This window comes from Ceratotherium simum, chromosome 20, assembly GCF_057802395.1.
Source record: "Ceratotherium simum simum isolate JZ-2026a chromosome 20, ASM5780239v1, whole genome shotgun sequence".
NCBI lineage: Eukaryota > Metazoa > Chordata > Mammalia > Perissodactyla > Rhinocerotidae > Ceratotherium > Ceratotherium simum.
The window spans coordinates 9502217-9523548 of NC_141919.1; the positions used below are offsets into that span (position 1 = coordinate 9502217).

Genomic DNA, 21332 nt, shown 5'->3' on the forward strand with positions numbered 1-21332 from the left:
TTCTCTCTAAAAATTTATCGTGCTGTCCCCCATCACCCCACCTGTGCTTTGCCCAGGGGGTCCAGGGGCTCTGTATGAACGGGGACCATAGTGTATCCAGTCACAGCAGGTATGGTGCTGTCCCCATCATACCACCTGTGCTCTGCATATATGGGCTCCAGGTGTTCTGATGGCTGGTGGTGACACAGGGACCTCCTATCACAGGTGAGATGTTGTTCCCTCCAACTGCACCACCTGTGTTTTGGCCAGGTGGGCCCCAGCTGTCCTGTTGGAAAGCAGGAATACCAGGTCCTCAATCGTGGGAATGGTGTTGTCCCCTCCCATCGTACCACCTGGATTCTGGACAGGTGGGCCCCTGTGCTTGGAATGAAGGTAGAACTAGATGTGTGTCCAAACACAGGGATGGTGCTGGCACTTGAAACTACAATGGATGTGGTGTGGCCAGGTGAGCCCCAGGGGCTGTTGTGGAAGGTGGAAACAGACATGTCTCTTGACACACATTTCTTTTCTGTGGTGGTGGCTCTTCCAAGTCTAGGAGCTTTCCTATGTCCACGTGGGCCTCAGATGCACTGAAGGAAAGTGGGAACACCAGGTCCTCCAATCATGGGGATGGTGTTGTCCCCTCCCATTACTGCATCACCTGTGTTCTGGACAGGTGGGCCCCAGGTGCTCAGATTTAAGGTGGAACCAGAAGTGTGTCCAAACACAGGCATGGCGCTTGCTCCTTTTACTGCAGCAGCCATGCTGTGACCAGATGGATCCCAAGTTATCTGACCAAAAGGAGGACCAGAAGTGGTGCTGGGTGCCCCCTCAGTCCTGCCCCAAAGTTGAGTGCTCTGGATGCCTGTGACTGAGTGGGGCCTGGGGTAGACACACTGATCCCAAAGTTCCCACCATCTGTAGGGGCTGCAGGTCCCAGAAACACAAGTGGGCCTGAAGTTGTTGGCAAACAGTGAGCTACTGTCCCCAGTGCTGGACATCCTGGTGGCAACTCCAAAGCCAGTAGCAGTAGATGTGCCAATGGGGAGAACACCTGGCATGTCACCAAAAGTCAGCTGGGTGTTGACAGTGGTGTTAAATGCAGAAGCTGGCGATGTCAAATCTGCAAAACCTGGTTGCATTATGCTGCCTCTGGGTGGCTGGGCTGCAGGAGAGGTTGGACCCACAGCTTGTGCCGGGGCTGCCAGTTTTCCCACCGGGAAAGAGTCGTCAGGCTGCTGCCCATCACAGGCCCCAAATGTGGGCTGACAGGAGATTCCTGGGTCAAAGAGAAGGTTGGAAATTATGGTCCTTCTGCTGACTGACTCTGCAGGTAAACGGGTGGAGACATGGGCCGAGGCAGTGCTGCCACTGGGTGGTGTGTTCTCAGAACCAGGAAGCCCCATGTAGAATGGGAAGTGTTTTTCCTGGAGACAGGGGGAGACTGGAAGATGACAGCCTGAGAAGGAGGCGTGGGATTCATGGCATCAGTGTCAAAGGCAGGCTTGAAGTTTGCAGAGGTGCCGCCTACTGGAGCGGGGGTGACTGCAGAAGTCATGAGGGGTGGGCCGGTGAGAACAGGAGCACTGGGGAGAGAGGCTCTCTGCTGCTGCCCATAAGGGGTCCCAAATGTGGGCTGTAGGGCAGTTTGGGGGCCAAAGGGATAGTTAACAATTGATTTGGGGAAGGGGACCATCAATGAAGATGGGTTGGTGGAGCATGGTAACTTTACATGGTGCCTCTGCTCCACACTGCAATGAACTTGGGAAAATGGGAGAAATCTCACACTGGAGCCTGGGGGAGACCTGAAAATGCCAGCCTGGGAAGGCGGCGTCATGTCCATGTCAATGACACCAGGCTCTAAAGTGGGCTGAGAGGTCAGACCTGCAGATGCTGTGGCTATGATGGTGGAAGGGATTGCCACTGAAGGGATGGGCTGGCTGGTGAAAACAGGGGTCCTGGTGGAAAGGACTGGAAGAGGCGTGGGTAAGAGAAAAGGAGGAGAAAATCGACAGACATGGGTGTCGGGGATTCTTTTCAGCAGGAGGGCAGCTAGAATGAGAAGGTGGAGGTGCTAGGAGGTGTGGGGAGGCCAGAAATAGGAGACGCTGTAGCCCTGACTGAATGAAAAGGGCCTCCATTCTCATTCAGTGGAATTTCCCAAACAGGACTAGGAAGAGAACCAGCAGGCACAGCAGGAGGAGGAGAGATCGGGACTGTGCCTCTTGTTTCCTGATTAGTATCTGGTGTAGGGGAAGGTGGAGGGACAGACAGGATCCTGGGTCTGGCCGACAAGTCAACCAAGTCAATGGGAGGAACAGGGACCTGTAAGTGTGAGTGCCCAGGGTCAGGGAGTCTGCAGTCTCCCAGGCAGGTGGGGAGGAGGAAGGGGCGGGCTGAGTGGCACTGCAGTCTGCCAGGACCCCTGTTTTATCCTCCAAGATCTTGTTCCGCTGACACTCAGTGTTCTTCTCCAAGGTGCCCAGGTTTTTGGCAATAGCTTTGCTAGGAAGCTTGGGAGGTGGGGTCAGCTCACCTCGGCCCCATAGCAGTGGCAGTGGCAGCAGTGGTGGCAGTGACAGTGGTAGCAGCAGGGGCAGCACAAGTGGCATGGCGATTCTCCATTTGCAGGGCCTACTGCTGGGAGAGACTGTGGAGAAGAGCTCCTTGATGGGATATCTGAAGGCTTTTCGCCCTGCATCTCCTTCTCGGACATCAGTGAGCTGGAGAGCTGGGACGATGGTCTTCACCCAGCACTTTCTTTGTTGACCTCTCCAGCAGCAGGAATGGCGTGGGGTTGGGTCAGAGAGCACTGTTGCATCTGGATCAGGCTTCCAAGGAGGCAGGACATCTCCAGCAGGGCTGTAGGAGGTGGCACAACATGACTTTCCGAGGAGGAGCTCATTGGAGACATCTGGGCCTTCCAAGCTGTCTTCTGGTTGTTCGGGATAGAGGTCCAGAGGCCCAGGACTGCACTCAAGGGAAGTGAGGACTCCGTTGGTCTACAGGGGCCTGGATGTCAACGGGAGGAACAGGGACTGCTCCCACTGCTGTGGGGGCCCCTGTTCCCATCATCCTGTCCTTTGGGCTCTATTTAGTCCTCTTCTTTCTTTACCATCCCTTTTCTGGGCTCTTTTTCTATCGTCTCCTCAATCTCCTTTGAGTAAGGAAGTGGGAGGTGACTGGATGGTACCAGCTTCATAGCCTTGACTACCTGCTAAGGTGGTGAACACAGGAGGGTAAATTTGTACCCTGGAGGAGGGATCTTTATGGTTCTCATGTGTCTGAATATCATGGGATTACATGAAGACAGCAGGGGCTTCTTTGGAGAGTCCCTCCAGCTCACCAAGGGGAAGATCCCTAGAGGGGAGCACGTGGTCTGCTGGATCAGATACCACCTCTCCAGCACAATGTAAAAGCCAATTGATAGGAAGGAGTCAAGATGGCGGTGTAGGCAGACTCGGAACTCACCTCCTCCCGTGGACACAGCCAATTTACAACTACTCGTGGAAAAATTACCCCTGAGACAGAACTGAAAACTGGATGAGAGGAACTCCTGCAACAACGGACAATCCTAACTGAGGTGGAAGAGGCAGAGACTCCCTTCTGGAGAGGAAAAACGCCGCCTTCACAAGCCGCCAGCTTCACGGCCGCCGGGAGCAGCTCACAGGTACACAGCCCTCCCTGGAGGCGCGGGGCCCTGAGCGGGGGAGCGCCCCCGCTGTGGGCATTTTGTGGACCCAGCACAATCGACACCAGCGGCATAATATCTGACAGTGCCTGCTACTAAAACACTGGGGAGCACTCCCAGAAAACCCGGTTCACAAAGAAACTAAAACTGGCTCTTAAAGGGCCCGCGCGCAAACTCACCCGTTTCAGGAAGCACCCTAAAATCACCAGAAAGAAAGGTGTACAGTGCTTTGGTGACAAGAGACTCACCTAATAGGCCCTGAGTGCATCTCGGTGAGGGGTGAGACCTCTCCAGGGACTGGGACATTGGCGGCGGCCATTGTTGGGGCCTGGTGTGAGCGTGCTGACACAGACACCATTGGAGTTCTCCCTGAGGCCTGCTAGCCCAGGGTCTGCTCCACCCGCTAGAGCACCGATTTAATCCAGCTCAGCCAGGGCAGGCAGCCCACCCTAGAGACTGGCCCCACCCAACAACAAGCCCTCAGGCAACGTGTGGGCCTGCATAGATTGGTGACTGGATTCTCTGCAGCCTGGCAACTGAGCTGACTTGAGCAGGGCAGGGTGTGCACAAGGAGCGGGTGGAGAGTGTGGGGCGGTGGCGGAGTGTGTGGGGCTCCCGCAGTGGAGAGACTGGGTCCGCTTGGGGAGGTCGGGGCACTCACACAGGGCAGGACTGTGTTGACTGTGTGTGTGGACCTGTGGGCGGCAGGGCTTCTCAGCCGCAGAAGACTTGTACTTCTCAAAGACCCACATAGGAGGTTTGCTCCACCTTCCAAAACCTGAAACAATTGGGTGCTCCTGTGCCTGATGCCAGCCCCACCCAGTTGCAATCCTCAGAGAGCTGACAAGAGACCTAATAGGCTAGAGGCTTACAGCAATTGTAAGGCCCTGAGCCTAACAACCTGCCACGGTGGGGGCCTACTCACTTAAAAGAAATACTGCAACACAAATGTGGTATTAGAACTTGCAGCCAACTGTGCTGGGGCTCCCCACACCTGATAAAGAGACTGAAGGGCCCACAACAACTACAAGCAGCTGAGCATTACAACAGCTGGCCAGGAGCATAACTCAGCCTCCCTGGGCGCCTACAGGGAGAGCAAACAGGCCACAGCAGAAGGATACATGTAGCCCACATAGGGGTCACCCCTGGAACATTGAGAACTGAGGGAAGCACACCGGAAGCCTCCTAAGCCATCACTTACATAAGGTCACCTATCCAAGAGCAGGAGACGTAGCTGACCTACCTAATACGTAGACACAAGCACAGGGAAAGAGGAAAAATGAAGAGGCAAAAGAATACATTCCAAGTAAGGGAACAGGACAAAACCCCAGAAAAGGAACTAAGTGAAACAGAAATGAGCAACCTACCCGACAGAGAGTTCAAACTAAGAGTGTTAAGGATGCTCACTGATCTGGGGAGAAGAATAGATGAACTCAGTGAGAATGTCAACAAAGAAATGGAAGATATAAAAAAGAACCAATCAGAAATGAAGAATACAATACTGGAAATGAAAAATTCATTAGAGGGACTCAAAAGCAGAGTAGAGGATACAGAAGAACGGATCTGTGAGCTGGATGAAAGACTAGAAGAAATTACCCGAGGTGAACAGGTAAAAGAGAAAAGAATTAAAAAGACTGAGGACAGTCTAAGGGACCTCTGGGACAACATCAAGCGCACTAACATCCGTGTTATAGGTGTCCTGGAAGGAGAAGAGCGAGACAAGGGGTCAGAGAATCTATTTCAAGAAATAAGAGATGAAAACTTCCCTAACCTAAGGAAGGAAACAGACATCCAGGTACAGGAAGCACAGAGAGCCCCAAACAAGATAAACCCAAAGAGGCCCACACCAAGACACATCATAATCAAAATGTCCAGAATTAAAGATAAAGAAAGAATCCTAAAAGCCGCAAGAGAATGTCAAGTTACGTACAAAGGAAACCCCATAGGGCTATCAGCTGACTTCTCTGCAGAAACCTTACAGGCTAGAAGAGAATGGCACAATATATTTAAAGTGCTAAAAGGAAAAAACTTACAGCCAAGAATACTCTACCCAGCAAGGTTATCATTCAAAATGGAAGGAGAGATCAAAATTTTCCCAGATAAGCAAAAATTAAAGGAGTTTGTCACCAAGAAACCAGTGCTACAAGAAATGTTAAAGGGACTGATTTAAGGGGAAAAGAGAAGACCACAAATAGGAAAAATTATCTATTTCCATGATTAGAACGTAATGGATACAAATGCACAACAAAGAGGTTAGATATGATATCAAAAACATGAGGGAGGAGGGGAGTTAAAGAGTACAGCTTTCAGACAGAGGTCAAACTAAAGTGACCATCAATTCTGTACAGAAGAAGAAAGGAACAGAGAAGGACTACTAAAACAGTTAGGAAAAAAAAAAAAAGTTAAAAATGGCAGTAAGTACATACTTATCAATAGCTACTTTAACCGCCAATGGCCTAAATGCTCCAATTAAAAGGCATAGGATGGCTGACTGGAAAAAAAAACAAGACCCATATATATGCTGCATACAAGAGACACACTTCAGACCTAAAGACACTCACAAACTGAAAGTGAAGGGATGGAAAAAGATACTCCACGCAAATGGCAATGAAAAGAAAGCTGGGGTAGCAGTACTCATATCAGACAAAATAGACTTTAAAACAAAAACTGTAAAAAGAGACAAAGAAGGGCATTACATAATGATCAAGGGAACAATCCAACAAGAGGATATAACACTTGTAAATATCTACGCACCCAATGTAGGTGCACCTAAATATATAAAGCAATTATTAACAGACATAAAAAGAGAAATAGACAGTAACACAATAATAGTAGGGGACTTTAACACTCCACTTACACCAACGGATAGATCATCCAAACAGAAGATCAATAAGGAAACATTGGCCTTAAACGACACACTAGAACAGATGGACCTAGTAGATATATACAGAGCATTCCATCCAAAAACCGAAGAATACACGTTCTTTTCAAAGGCACATGGAACATTCTCCAGGATTGATCACATATTAGGCCACAAAACAAGTCTCCATAAATTTAAGAAGATTGAAATAATACCAAGCATCTTTTCTGACCACAACAGTATGAAACTAGAAATCAACTATAGGAAGAAAATCAGAAAAGCCACAAATACGTGGAGATTAAACAAAATGCTACTGAACAACGACTGGGTTAACGAAGAAATCAAAGAAGAAATCAAAAAATACCTGGAGACAAATGAAAATGAAAATACGACATGCCAGAATTTATGGGATACAGCAAAAGCAGTTCTAAGAGGGAAGTTTATAGCGATACAGGCCTATCTCAACAAACAAGAAAAATCTCAAATAAACAATCTAACAATGCACCTGAAGGAACTGGAAAAAGAAGAACAAACAAAGCCCAAAATCAGTAGAAGAAGGGAAATAATAAAAATCAGAGCAGAAATAAATGAAATAGAGACCAAAATATCAATAGAAAAAAGTGATATAACCAAGAGCTGGTTCTTTGAAAAGATCAACAAAATTGACAAACCTTTAGCTAGACTCACCAAGAAAAAAAGAGAGAAGGCACAAATAAGTAAAATCAGAAGTGAAAGAGGAGAGGTTACAACAGACACCTCAGAAATACAAAAGATTACAAGAGAATACTATGAAAAGCTATATGCCAACCAATTCGACAATCTGGAAGAAATGGATAAATTTTTAGAATCATACAACCTTCCAAAACTGGATCAAAAAGAAGTAGAGAATTTGAATAGACCAATCACCAGTAAGGAGATCGAAACAGTAATCACAAACCTCCCCAAAAATAAAAGTCCAGGACCAGACGGCTTCCCTGGTGAATTCTACCAAACATTCAAAGAAGACTTAATACCTATCCTTCTCAAACTCTTCCAAAAAATTGAGGAGGGGGGGAAGCTCCCTAACTCATTCTACGAAGCTGACATTACCCTGATACCAAAACCAGACAAGGACAACACAAAAAAAGAAAATTACAGGCCAATATCACTGATGAACATTGATGCAAAAATCCTCAATAAAATACTAGCAAATCGCATACAACAATACGTTAAAAAGATTATACACCATGATCAAGTGGGATTTATTCCAGGGATGCAGGGATGGTTTAACATTCGCAAATCAATCAACGTAATACACCACATTAATAAAATGAAGAACAAAAATCACATGATCATCTCAATAGATGCAGAGAAAGCATTTGACAAGATACAGCATCCATTTATGATAAAAACTCTGAATAAAATTGGTATAGAAGGAAAGTACCTCAACATAATAAAGACCATATATGAGAAACCCACAGCTAATATCATCCTCAATGGTGAAAAACTGAAAGCCATCCCTCTAAGAACAGGAACCAGACAAGGATGCCCACTGTCACCACTCCTATTTAACATAGTACTGGAAGTCCTAGCCAGAGCAATCAGGCAAGAGAAAGAAATAAAAGGGATCCAAATTGGAAAGGAAGAAGTGAAACTGTCACTATTTGCAGATGACATGATTTTATATATAGAAAACCCCAAAGAATCCACCAGAAAACTTTTAGAAGTAATAAACGAATATGGTAAAGTTGCAGGATACAAAATCAACATACAAAAATCAGTTGCATTTCTGTACGCTAACAACGAAGTAGCAGAAAGAGAAATTGAGAATACCATCCCATTTACAATTACAACAAAAAGAATAAAATACCTAGGAATAAACTTAACCAAAGAGGTGAAAGATCTGTACACCAAAAACTATAAAACATTTTTGAAAGAAATTGAAGAAGACACAAAGAAATGGAAAGATATTCCGTGCTCTTGGATTGGAAGAATTAACATAGTTAAGATGTCCATACTTCCTAAAGCCATCTATAGATTCAATGCAATCCCTATCAAAGTTCCAACAACATTTTTCACAGAAATAGAACAAAGAATCCTAAAATTTATATGGAACAACAAAAGACCCCGAATAGCCAAAGGAATCCTGAGAAAAAAGAACAAAGCTGGAGGTATCACACTCCCTGATTTCAAAATATACTACAAAGCTGGAGTAACCAAAACAGCATGGTACTGGCACAAAAACAGACACACAGATCAATGGAATAGAATCGAAAGCCCAGAAATAAACACACACATCTATGGACAGCTAATCTTTGACAAAGGAGCCAAGAACATACAATGGGGAAAAGAAAGTCTCTTCAACAAATGGTGTTGGGAAAACTGGATAGCCATATGCAAAAAAATGAAAGTAGACCCTTACCTTACACCATGCACAAAAATTAACTCCAAATGGATTAAAGACTTGAATGTAAGACCTGAAACTGTGAAACTTCTAGAAGAAAACATAGGCAGTACGCTCTTTGACATCAGTCTTAGCAACATCTTCTCAAACACCACGTCTGACAGGGCAAGAGAAACAATAGAAAAAATAAACAAATGGGACTACATCAAACTAAAAAGCTTCTGCACAGCAAAGGAAACCATCAACAAAGCGAAAAGACAACCTAACAATTGGGAGAAGATATTTGCAAACCATACTTCTGATAAGGGCTTAATCTCCAAAATATATAAAGAACTCATGCATCTTACCAACAAAAAAACTACCAACCCAATTAAAAAATGGGCAAAGGACCTGAACAGACATTTCTCCAAAGAAGATATACAGATGGCTAACAGACACATGAAAAGATGTTCAACATCATTAACTATCAGGGAAATGCAAATCAAAACTACAATGAGATATCACCTGACGCCCGTCAGAATGGCTATAATTAACAAGACAGGAAACAACATGTGTTGGAGAGGATGTGGAGAGAAGGGAACTCTCATACACTGCTGGTGGGAGTGCAAACTGGTGCAGCCACTATGGAAAACAGTATGGAGATTCCTCAAAAAATCAAGGATAGAACTACCATATGATCCAGCCATCCCACTGCTGGGTATTTATCCAAAGAACTTGAAAACACCAATTTGTACAGGTACATGCACCCATGTGTTCATTGCAGCGATATTCACAATAGCCAAGACTTGGAAGCAACCTAAGTGCCCATCAAGGGACAAATGGATAAAGAAGCTGTGGTATATATACACAATGGAATACTACTCAGCCATAAGAAACGATGAAATCCAGCCATTTGTGACAACATGGATGGACATTGAGGGTATAATGCAAAGTGAAATAAGTCAGAGGGAGAAGGTCAAATACCACATGATTTCCTTCATTAAGTAGTAGATAATAACAACAATAAACAAACACATAGGGACAGAGATTGGATTGGTGGTTACCAGAGGGGAAGGGGGGAGAGAGGAGGGTGAAAGGGATAATTCGGTACATGTGTGTGGTGATGGGTTGTAATTAGTATTTTGGTGGTGAACATGATGTAATCTATGCAGAAATAGAAGTACAGTGATGTACACCTGAAATTTTTACAATGTTATAAACCAATGTTACTGCAATAAACCAATGTTACTGCAAAAAAAAAAAAAAAAAAAAAAGCCAATTGATAAAGGCAAGGGTCCCTGTGGAACAGCCTGCGACCAGGGCGGAAGGCGGGTGCGGGAGGAGCGTGGTGGTCCGGGTCAGGTGGGGCAGCCTCACAGGCGAGGGAAACCAGCAGGCAAGGGCCAGGTGGGGAACAGTGGTGGGGAGGGGGATGAAACTTACAAAGACAATTTCCCATATTGAGCCAGGTCTGCCCCAAATGATCCCTAGAATAGACCGTGAAACTGGAGAGCTTCTGCTCAGCTTCTGACCCCTCTCAGGGCCAAGCAGGCACTACAGTGTTCAGCCTGGTGCCTATAACGTCCCCTTGGAACATGTCACAGAGAAAGGGCTGCTAGGGGCATGCGCCAGCCCAGCGCCTGAAGAGATGGTGCCAAAGGGCAAAGGACAAAGGGCGAGGCCCCAACGACCACCCCAGCTGGACATTCTAGCACCTGGGACTTCCTGCTGCAGATTGCAGGTGTTTGACACCAGATGGGCCACCACACAGGGACTGTTCAGGACTGAGAGGCCCCATCCCCACAGCTCACTCGCCTGGGCACTGGCTCTGCAGGCCCCTAAGTGCCTGGGTGTGTGTCACCAGTCCTTTCCCTGGGGTCCCCGAGGTCAGAGCCTGCTCAAAGCCGAGCCAGGAGCCACCCAGATCCCACCAGAGTGTAGCCCGCCTCCTCCAGGGACCCTCCACCAAGCTGCTCTGTGAGGCCTGGAGAAAGGGGCACCTTGTCCTTGGGTGCCTGGGCCCCCAGCATCATCAACCAGGTGGGCAGGTTTCTGAGGAGCAGACGCAGAACCCTGAACTGACTGGATGCTGTACCCAATGACATCCCCTCCTGGCAGGCGTCTTCTTTCCTCACTTGTTTTTAGAAACTTGGTAAAACGAAATTTAAACCTTAGATGTTTCTCAGGTCACACAGGTGGTGGTGGCTTAGCCAGGATTTGAACCCAGCCCGTGCGAGTCCAGAGCTCCTGCTCGGGACAGTTTCCTTATCACAGATTCATTGTGTTAACCATTGTTTTTGGAGTCCCCAGGGTACTTAGCACCATGCCACACCCACAATGAGTACATGCTTTACCCAGTAGGAAGTCTTCTTTAGTTCAACCCATGAGATGATCATGGACCACTCTGGGTTCTAGTCTCAGAAGATGTAGATCAGGAAGCACCAATTGTCAGCACGGCACCATCCTACATTTCTACTTGAGCCTTGAAGCCCAGATTCTCTCTTTTCTAGTTTGAAGGATCCAAATATGTAAAGACTGTACTACATTAATTGTCAAGTTAAAGTACTCCAGCACCTCTGCTACCAGGTGAGGGGAGAGTTTACGAGGAAGAAAGAATCAATTATAGAAAATAAAGAAGCCAAATGATCTCTATACATCTGAATTATGTTTGATACATTTTAAAACCTGTTGTATCTCCTGCCACATCTTAAGGATACCTAAAATTCAACATACCCAAAACAGAAATCATGGAGAGTTCTCATCCACAAACCAGGGCCTTTTACATTATTGTCTATACCAGTGGCACCACCATCCACCCACATCTGAAATCCAAAAACTTATGAGTCACTTTGCCTTTCATATTAAACCCATCCCTTAATGACACTGAGTTTATTTACTAAATATATCTCGAATTTTTCCATGTTATCTCACTCTAGTACCACTGTATTCTCTCTCTGACATTGATTTCTCTCTCCATACTACATCCAGAGGTAGCATTGAAAATGCAAATGGGATCAGATCACCCACCACCACCATGTAACCCCTTCCCATTAATCTTAGAATGAGGTGTAAATCTGTAATGGGGTTTAGGAAGCCCTCTGGTCTGTCTCCCGCCTCCCTTTCCACTGCATTTCCTGTTGATCCCCTTCTTGCCCTGTGCACTCACCCATCCTTCAGTCTCCCCAGGTTCTGCTCCCTCACGCTACACTTTGTGTCTCACTGTGGAACTTGTGCCCATGGGATAGGACGGGCCATGTTTGACTTTGCCTCCCAGGCCTTCAGCTGGCACTTAAAAAATAGAGAATTAATGAATGGATCTATTGTCTTTCTAGTGGATGGACTTTTCCTGAGGTTGTCTCTTCAATCTTTCTGGTACAAAACTGGTTTTGGAAAATTCTATCTAGATTCTTTTTCTTTTTCTCTCTCTCCAATTTACTGGTTAAGGTAAATACGGATCATGATAGGAAACAGGACAATAATAAATAGACTATTGTCTATTTCCATAAATTCTAGAGGATAACTTTTAAAAATCTGTCTTTTCCTCTGTTAATAACTAGATGATAAAAGATACAAGTTGGAAAGGAATTTATGTCTGTCTACAAAATTGTCAAGGAGGCTGATTGAGGCTGAAATTATAGGAGAAGAGTTTCACGTATAACTCCCCCACACTGACAGAACTTTCTCTCCTTCTTGCAACCTATTTTAATTGCTTCCTTCTAAAGTTGCAGTAATTTTCTCTTGTATTACCCAGCTCTTGTACTAAACGCTGAAATGAGCATAATACTTATTCTAGCCTTGGTGAGTAATGTTCAGGCAATCATTTCCAGTTCTAAACACTTAGTTTTAGGTTGGTCCAGGAGAATTGCATGGTTGGGTAATTCCAGTACCGCTAACAATGGAAGCTAGCTGGGAGCTTACATTTCTGTTTTGACCAGACCCTGATTTATATTTGTATAAATGTGTTATATCCTCAACTTCAGTTAAGTTGGTATAGGCTTGCAGGCATATAATCATTGGAAGCTTAAGTCCCAGTCTCATACTCAAAGAACCTAATTTCAAGTGGGAAGCAATAACAGCATTATTCCAACCACACACACCTCACTTACTTTATTTCTATAAGAAAATGCGTTCCATGCTCCAGCAATGGATACCAAGATGGGAGAGTCTTCGCTTCTCATTGAGGTTAGCTGTTCTAGCCATAAGGATGACAGCAAATAAGCAAGGGCACTATTCCTAGCTTTAGTCTCTGCCACTACTGTAAGTCTTTGCAACTCTCCACTTTCAATAAACTGCCACCACTACAGACTACATTCTCCAGGTGCTCTGTATTGAGACCATGTAGACAGACATCCCAAGCCAAACTTGCCCCAAAGCCCCAAGGCTCCTGATCGAATGCTTATGTGTAGACATGTCTGTGACCTGAATTCACAGACAAGCAAGTCCATACAGAAGACATGGGATTCTCTAAAATGATGGACTTCCTTAAAATTAATTTCATCACTTCCAATGCGAAGTGATGTGGGATATTCAGAGAACACTAGTGGTAACAGCTTGTAATGGCCATTGACATTCATTCCCTATAATGAGCTCATCTTTCCTAAGTTCCTTTGGACAGCAAAGTGGAAATATCAAAGTATCTTGCTACACCCACCAAAAGTTTTGTAGTTATGACTAAGCTTAAGTCAGCTTGCTTTAACAAAGCAATGGCTGAAAGATGACACGCAAAGACTGAGAATCACTTACTTGGGCAGCTTCATAGAAGGAAGACTTCAAAGTTATGCTAATTAGAGGTATTATAGCCTCAAGATAAAAGCTTCTAATGAGCTAACTTTATAGACACAGAGCTTCGATGTTGAATCAGTCCCCGCTCAGGCTGCATATATTTGTTTCTACATCAGCACCTCTTTTACACCTCTTTTATACTAAAGAATTTATTCTGACTACCAATCAAAGCTACTTTACCAGAAAAAAGTAAAATTGCAAGAGAAAGGACTTAGTAAATCTAGATATAGTATTCCCTTTCAGGAAACAGAAAAAGTTAGAGGCAAACAGCCCAGAGAAAGAAAATCATAATTGGTAAAAGTCATTCACTCTTTCTCCCATGAAAATATTTATGGGTGTGCTATTACGTGAGTCATCATAGTTAGCAACATGAGCTCCTTGCCCCAAGAAGCATAAAAGTTTCCAATTACCAAGGTGAAAGCAGATATGGTCCCCGGACATACTGGAAAAGAGCCTGAGAAGGGGCAATTGGGAAGGAGAGAAACCTGGGAGGTGTGAGCTGGAAGGTGTCAGAGCTGAATGGGGAAACCAAGTGCTGAGTGCTGAGGTGAAATTCCCCCTCCCCCTCACCTCCTGGAGCCTGAGGAACAGCTCACCAAATGGGAGTGAGCAATGGAAAAAATGGCTCTCCAACCACAACCAAGAAATATTGGAAGACAGCTAGAAAAGGAAGCAAGAACTAGAGAAATGTAGGGGTAGACTGACATGTTAAAGGAAACCTGTTTCCAGATGGTATCAAGAGAATTTTAAATGTCATAAGACAAAAAAAAAAAAACACACTGTTTTCCAATATGCATCTCAGGCCACATGTTGAATTGGATGAAAATAGAAACTTGTGCCCTTTTTCAACAGGGATTCTTTCAAGCTTAGTCCAGGTCTATGGGCACAGAACTGGGTGTGAGAGAATCCAGTCACCTTAGTGCGGAATTTGGACAAGAGGCAATTCCTCTGGAATGTAGATGTAAGATCATTCTGGGTTTAATTCTCAACTTGACTTCTTTGAGGAATTCTGATACTATAAATTTCTAAGGGTGAAAAAATAGCCCTGCTGAAAAGGTAGCATATGGGGAAGGAATTTTGATTGTGCTTTCTTCAAATGTGAAAGTGCTTCTTCAGCTGCAACATTCTGGACTCTTGAAAATTTAGTTGACTCTTGTAATGTTATGAAAAAAGAAACTGCAACAGATTGAAGCAAGACAAGTTTTAGGCTTATCTGAGGACTTAAAGATCAAGGTATTCTAAAAAGGACTGTGGACCAATTCCAAAAATGCAAGAGAGAGGAGAATAAAGAGGAAAGTGATTTTTAAAGTGTATTTAAGATCTATATGTCTATAAACATGCTCTTATCTGTATTTTTTGGTTGTGTTTTGGGTTTTATGAAGTCTTAGCTAGTTTTGGTTGTTGCTCCGCGGTTATAAAGACACTTTTAACTGTTCTCACTCTGGGGAGGAATTGGCATGGACACGGAGGAATAGAGGCAGGAGTGTAGTAGGAAGTGTAGGCAAAGTGTAAGAGAGCAACCACAACAGTTCACAACCTGCTTTGGGGGTCAACCTACATCTCAAGTCAAAGCTCGCCTCAAAGAGAAAAGATTTACTGAAGACAGAAAACCTTTTACTGAAGGAAAAATGCACCTGAAATTCATTGGTTACCTACACTCTCTCACCTTTGAGTCTGTACACAAAGTAAAGTGTTTTGGGAATAGGATGCAATCATTTATTCTCTCACATGATATCTACTCTCTAGGAGGTTGCATTCTGGTATGCAGACAGCCAGAAAGAGACAAATCCAACACAGCATGATGGTGATGATGATGACAACGATAAGGGTAGGGTTCTGTACAAGATACCTTGGAGCCAGGAGAGGAATAATTTCCATCACCTGGGAAAGGCAGAGAAAACTTCGCAAAGCGGGTGTCATTTGATTTGCATTTAGAAAGAAGGGTAGGTGTTTTCCAGTTGACCAAGGTGAACAGGGGGTCATTCCAGGAAGAAGGTATAACCCCAAAACATACAGGGAGGCCTGTGAGGTTTAGGGTATTCAGAGAATTATTAATTGTTAGATACAGGAGGTTGGGGTAAGGTGATGACAGGAGATGCAGGTGAGCAGGAGGGTGGAGCCCGGATTATTAAAATGATGTCATGGAGCTTTGGTTTTATCCTGTAGGTATTATGAAGATATAGAAAGTTCTTAGGAGGAAAATGACATGTCCAAATTTTCAGCTTTGAAAAATGTTTTAGCAATGAGTCTATCAGAGCCAAACGTTCTCCCAGCATATTAATTAGTCAGGATAAGATTTCTCTGTAGACCTTGAACTTGCCTTCAATATGTCAAACATTTCAGCTTTTCTCAGAAGTTTCTGAACGTAACTATATGACTCCCTGACCTCTAATTCTTGCCCTTTAGAAAATTTCTAGCCCTGATCTCCTTGGGTAAGTAAATGTAAGTAGACATTGGTCTCCAGAGGAAGAGAAAATTAGCCACTGGGAATAACATATTTATTTTTTTATTCTTACCTGCTGGTAAAGAGGATCATTCAGGAGAATCTTTCATTTTTCTGATTCCAATATTAGGAGTACTCAGGGTGTCAACACATTAGCAATAAGAAATCTAGTCTAGGTCTCATTTAATGAGGAGGGAAGAAACCTACCATAATAGTTGTCAAGGACAATCCATCTTTATAAAAATCATCTTACTGGCAAGTCCCTGGAATCTGTTATTGCGAGAAGTTGCCATAATTGGGCAGGAAGAAGGAGGTTAAATTAAGATTGTCAGTTATTCTTAAGTGAGATTTTTAGGTCAAGGAGATCCCCAGGCCCAAGAATACCATTTATGAAACAGTAAGAAGTACCACATCGCTGCCCTGTGGTTTTCACCATAAGTTATGTCCTGGGGCTCTAACTGCCCTGCTCATGACTTCTAAGAGTGGGAAGCAAAGTGATTTGAGGATTACAAAAGAAAGCCACTCCACGCATGAGAGGAGGAAATCAAGTGTGACAGCTAGATATAAGTATTCTTAGCAACAGGCTCATATGATTCCTGTAGAAGTTATAAAGAGCTGTTAGTGAAGTCTAGTGTTTTTCAATCTCTGGGTGAAGTGTAAAAACTTCCTCACCTCTAGGATGAGTGGAAGTCTTTCTACACTATATCTGAGTTAATTTGGGAATTGTGCATCTTCTTCCAGAGAGATATAAGATTGCCTTTGTCTTTACAGTTTTAATGGTTCTTGAGCTTTGGAGTTGGGTCCAAAAGTGGCAAAGTGAAAAAAATCATCATCTAGGGATCAGAAATCCAATTTCAGTCCTGGTTATGCCACCTACAAGTGGTCTTGTGGGGCCATTGAGTCTCAATTGAACTTCAAGATTCTGATTTTTAAAATTGGGGGACATTACTCACCACTCTGTTAGATTGCTTCTGCTGGACGATGCTGTGTAGATCCAGAGACAATGCACCGGTATCAACCTAATATTTTAATAGAGATATATAAATATAAGCATCAATATTAGTGATGGCCAAAGAGAGGTCTGTTAAGATGATTATCTGTTTAGGAGAGGAAATGTGGTCATGAAGTTGATATTAATGATCTTTAAGGGCCTGAGTGAATGGTACAAGTGATGGGAAATTGGAAGGTTTGAATTTTCCTCTTAAGAACTGAGATTTTGGCAGGATACGATTGTCAGGCTTTCCAACTTAATGAAACTGCAACTTTGATGTGGTAATAGAAGTTAATTTTATAGATTGGCCTTGAATTTTAATGATTCACAAAAGAAGCGCATCACGATACTGCAGCTAAGAGGCTCATGTCTGAAGTACCGCGTCAGATGGCGCACCACTTCCTTCTTTCTGGTGATCAGCATCTGGTTGGCGCAGGCAACAGAAATCATAACTGTTCCCTTATGTTTACAGCCGGAACATCAGATGATGACATCAGACTGACTGAGAAGGTCCATGTAGATTGGCTAGGGAGAGAAATCACACAGGTTGAGACCCATCAAATTTACCATATACAAAACAGAACATGTTATGTCCCTGCCAACATAAGCTCCCTCCCCTGACTTTTCTGCTAGGTACATAAATGCGCAATTATTTCTGAACTTTTAATCTCCTTCCCTTGCTCCATCATCCAAACAGGTGTCAAGACCTAGATATTTTTGCTGCAGATCCTTTTTGCATTCTTCTCCAAAAAGAGAGGACCCAAAAGCCCCCAAGGACTCACACTATCTACAGTGATCCAGACTTGAGCTCCAGACAGAGATAGCATTCAGCATGCTAGCTTCTGTTGGGCTATGAGAAATTCAATAGACCAATGAACTGAGCTTGGAGAATACTGCCAAATTCTTGTTTCCATTGAGAGCCCCTTCTTGTTGTCCTGGTGATCACTGCCTTGCAAGGACATGTTCAGCACCCTCCCTCCTCTTCTACTTCAACTCGCTACTTGTCTCTTGACTTAAAGAGCTCAGACTCTCCACCAACAGAATAAATCCTTTCCTTCTTGCCTGTTGAGTTCCCCCAACAGCTGTGGCAGTTTTGACTACAGAAGCGCTTCTGTCCATAACTTCAGCTATTCAGTCTTGCTTCAAGGGTCTGGAAGAACGTCAGCTGGATGTTCTCTATTCTCACTTTATACTGCTTAGTCTTATTCTAGTGTCCTGACTTTTTCCTCCTTTCCTTCCCTGGGCCCATCAAAGAATACTATGCCTGGTTTTCTCTGCACAAGAATTTGGGGTGGGGTAAGGGCAGTAATATTACAAATGACCCAACAATGTAAGCATTTTCCCAGCATTTGAAAGACATGTGGTTACCAACTGCAATAACAACTAGAGCCTAATCTAAATTGCTGGATCCAAACTCTATCACTGTAATCAGCATAACCTGGTTCTTCCTCAAATTCCTTCTGTCCTGGGGAAGTCCTTGGGAGATTTGCTATCCTTTCCTGGGCAGTCGTCCACACTGCTCCCTTGAAAGCTATAGGCAGAGCATCTATGTTTCCAGGTCCTGCTCTGTGGCTACCTTAGCCTGTGATATCAGTGTTACATCCACTGTGTGCCCAGGACACTTCCTCTCCAGTTCTTCCTTCCCTGTTCTTGCTGCTGCGCTAAGCTCCCCATACACTGGAGGTCGTTCGCCAAAGACAGGTTTGGAGATCAAGTCTTGTGGCAACCAAAGCCAAGCTGTAGGTTCAGGCCACAGACCAAAAGCTGGTTCCCCTGCTTACCCATTGTAGTCTTCACACCTGTAAATTGAATAAAACCATATCCATCTTACAGTGTCATTTTGAGGATTTAATGAGATACTGCATGAAAAAGTCTTAACACAGGGTGTGGCTCATGGCAATGGCTGACTGAGTAATGTGAGTTTTTGACATGGTCATCAAGGGAGGCAGTAGAGAGCAGTGTTTATGAGCACAGACTCTGGAGCCAGATACTTCAGGCTTGAATCCTGGCTTTGCAACTTATTATTACTATTAACGATCTTGGGCAAGTTACTCAACCTTTCTGTGCCTCTTTCTGCATCTTAAAAATGGGGATGATGATGATGATGATGACGATGATGATGGTGATGTTGATGATGATAAAACTCATCTCATTAGGTTGTTATGGGGATTAAGAGAGCAAATATTTGTAAAAGGCTTAAAAGAGTGCCTGACACATGCGTAGTAAGTGATATATATGTGTTAGCTCTTATTGCTATTATTGTTGTTGTTGTTATCTCAATAGATGGTAGAGGGCTCAGCTACTGCTCTCACCAAGGATGCAAACACATGTCCTGCTCTGAATCAGATTTTCTCCATTCTGCAATGCTCAAAGATGAAGGTCTCTTTCATCCCACAGTTTGCTGCCGTTTCATCCCAGCCAAGTGACTCGAGCTCCAGTCCCTCCCCCTATGCAGCTGTTTCTTTTTTACCTAAAGGAAGCTAAGGAACGTGGCTCAAGCTCCTCCTAAATATACTAATGTTAATCTTAGTACATTTCCCAATTTTCACAAGTAGTGTAATAATTTTAAAGAAATACTTTGGCAGGTCACTGAAATCTACAGTGGCCACCATGCCCCCAGAATGGATTCTAATTGCATTGCTAGCCTTCCTTTCACCTAATTCCTGTTTAAAGCTATGATGTTGCACAGACAGAGCTTCTTTAACATGCAATGTAGATTAAAAGCAAGAAAATTTCATCAACAGAGCATTAAACTTAACTATCTAAATGCTAAAGGGCTGGAAATTCAACCTAATTAAGATGGCTGAACACAGAGTCACAATTAAACAGTGAGAGAATTATGGAAAAGTAAATATTTACACAAACATTGTATACTTATTAGGGTTTACAAAGAAATGCTTCTCATCTGCACAGCTTTCCTTTGTAATGATATTGTTATGAGGCAATAAATGTGGTTATAGTTAATAACAGATGTTAAATGGCAGAATTCATCCAGAAACCTCACTAATTACTGCAGAAGCGCAAGACAAATGCATGGCATCATATGGGAGGTATTTCTTATCTGTCTGTTTATAAACTGAAAAAAAGAAAGGTCACTTGTAGAAGCAGAAATGCTTAGAGTAAAGCCTTAGCTGTTTAAATGAAAAATTTAAACACTTAAAAATTACAATGGGTTTCCCCTTCTAGAGAGTTCATTCTTCATTCGGAGAAAACAAATTGGCCTAAATGAGTTTGAGTTAACTTGGCCATTCTTGTGGTAATCATTTTCTAAATTAGTTTAGGGAGAATGTTCCATATTTTAAACTGCATTATGTGCTGTCTTTAGAATGATGCTTACCATCGAATATTTCATTTTCCTTCAGCCCAATCCTTCTCTCCTTACAAGGGCATTGGGACAAGTAAGGAGGAGGGAGGGCAGATTATAATGTCACCTAAAGTAATTTTATTTTACATAGATTGTATAGAGAAGAGGTGGGAAATGCAAATGCTTAAAATAATTTCTCATAATAAATGTGGGAAGGCTGATTGGAAAAATTAAAATCAAGAGGAGTCTTTTGTTTTCCTCACAAAAACTCAAAACCCAGATAATCATTATGAAACTCCCTACCCTCTGAAATTGTTGACTTTCATTTTACTCTGTAATGTTGTTCAGTTGTTTGTTCCACTTCCATGGCGTCTTAATAGTGGTACCCTTTGAAACGTTTGTGGTTGATTTGCACCATACTTTACGAAACTTTGCTTCTTGGATTTAATTTCTATTGGTCTTCAAAACCAAAGAGCTTGCTTTCCACGTTGATTCAAATAAAGTTGATTCAATTAGAACAGCAAAATTCTCCAGGGTTTTTGGTTATACTAACATACATCTGTGCACATATGGGCACACACAATATACAATGAGAGAGGGGAAAGAACAAGAGGTTGGAACAGAAATAGAGAGAGATAAACAGTGCCTTTAGTCTTCTATGAAACAGAAACCATTATACCAAACCTCAGTTTCTTCACAATGTTAAATTGTCCCTTTTTACTGTGGAAAGTCTGGTGGCCAAGTGATTTTTTTAATGCCATTGAGTAAGACAACTTTGAGTCTCCTTTTTTGATTCTCTGGAGAATAACTTCACCATTAAAATAGAAAGTTGACAATAAAAATCAATGTAGATCCATCACTATAATCATTTGAGTCAAGGGAGAAGTATTTTTTCTTCCATACTATCTTTTGGAACAATT

At 43.4% G+C, this 21332-nt stretch overlaps 1 long non-coding RNA gene and 1 pseudogene across 1 annotated transcript in view; both read right to left on the minus strand.

Moving 5' to 3' along the window:
• Positions 1-21332, minus strand: part of LOC147914356 (uncharacterized) — a 1093764-nt gene that overhangs the window by 611629 nt on the left and 460803 nt on the right. The window lies entirely within an intron of this gene.
• Positions 561-10997, minus strand: LOC147914357 (nuclear pore-associated protein 1-like; annotated as a pseudogene).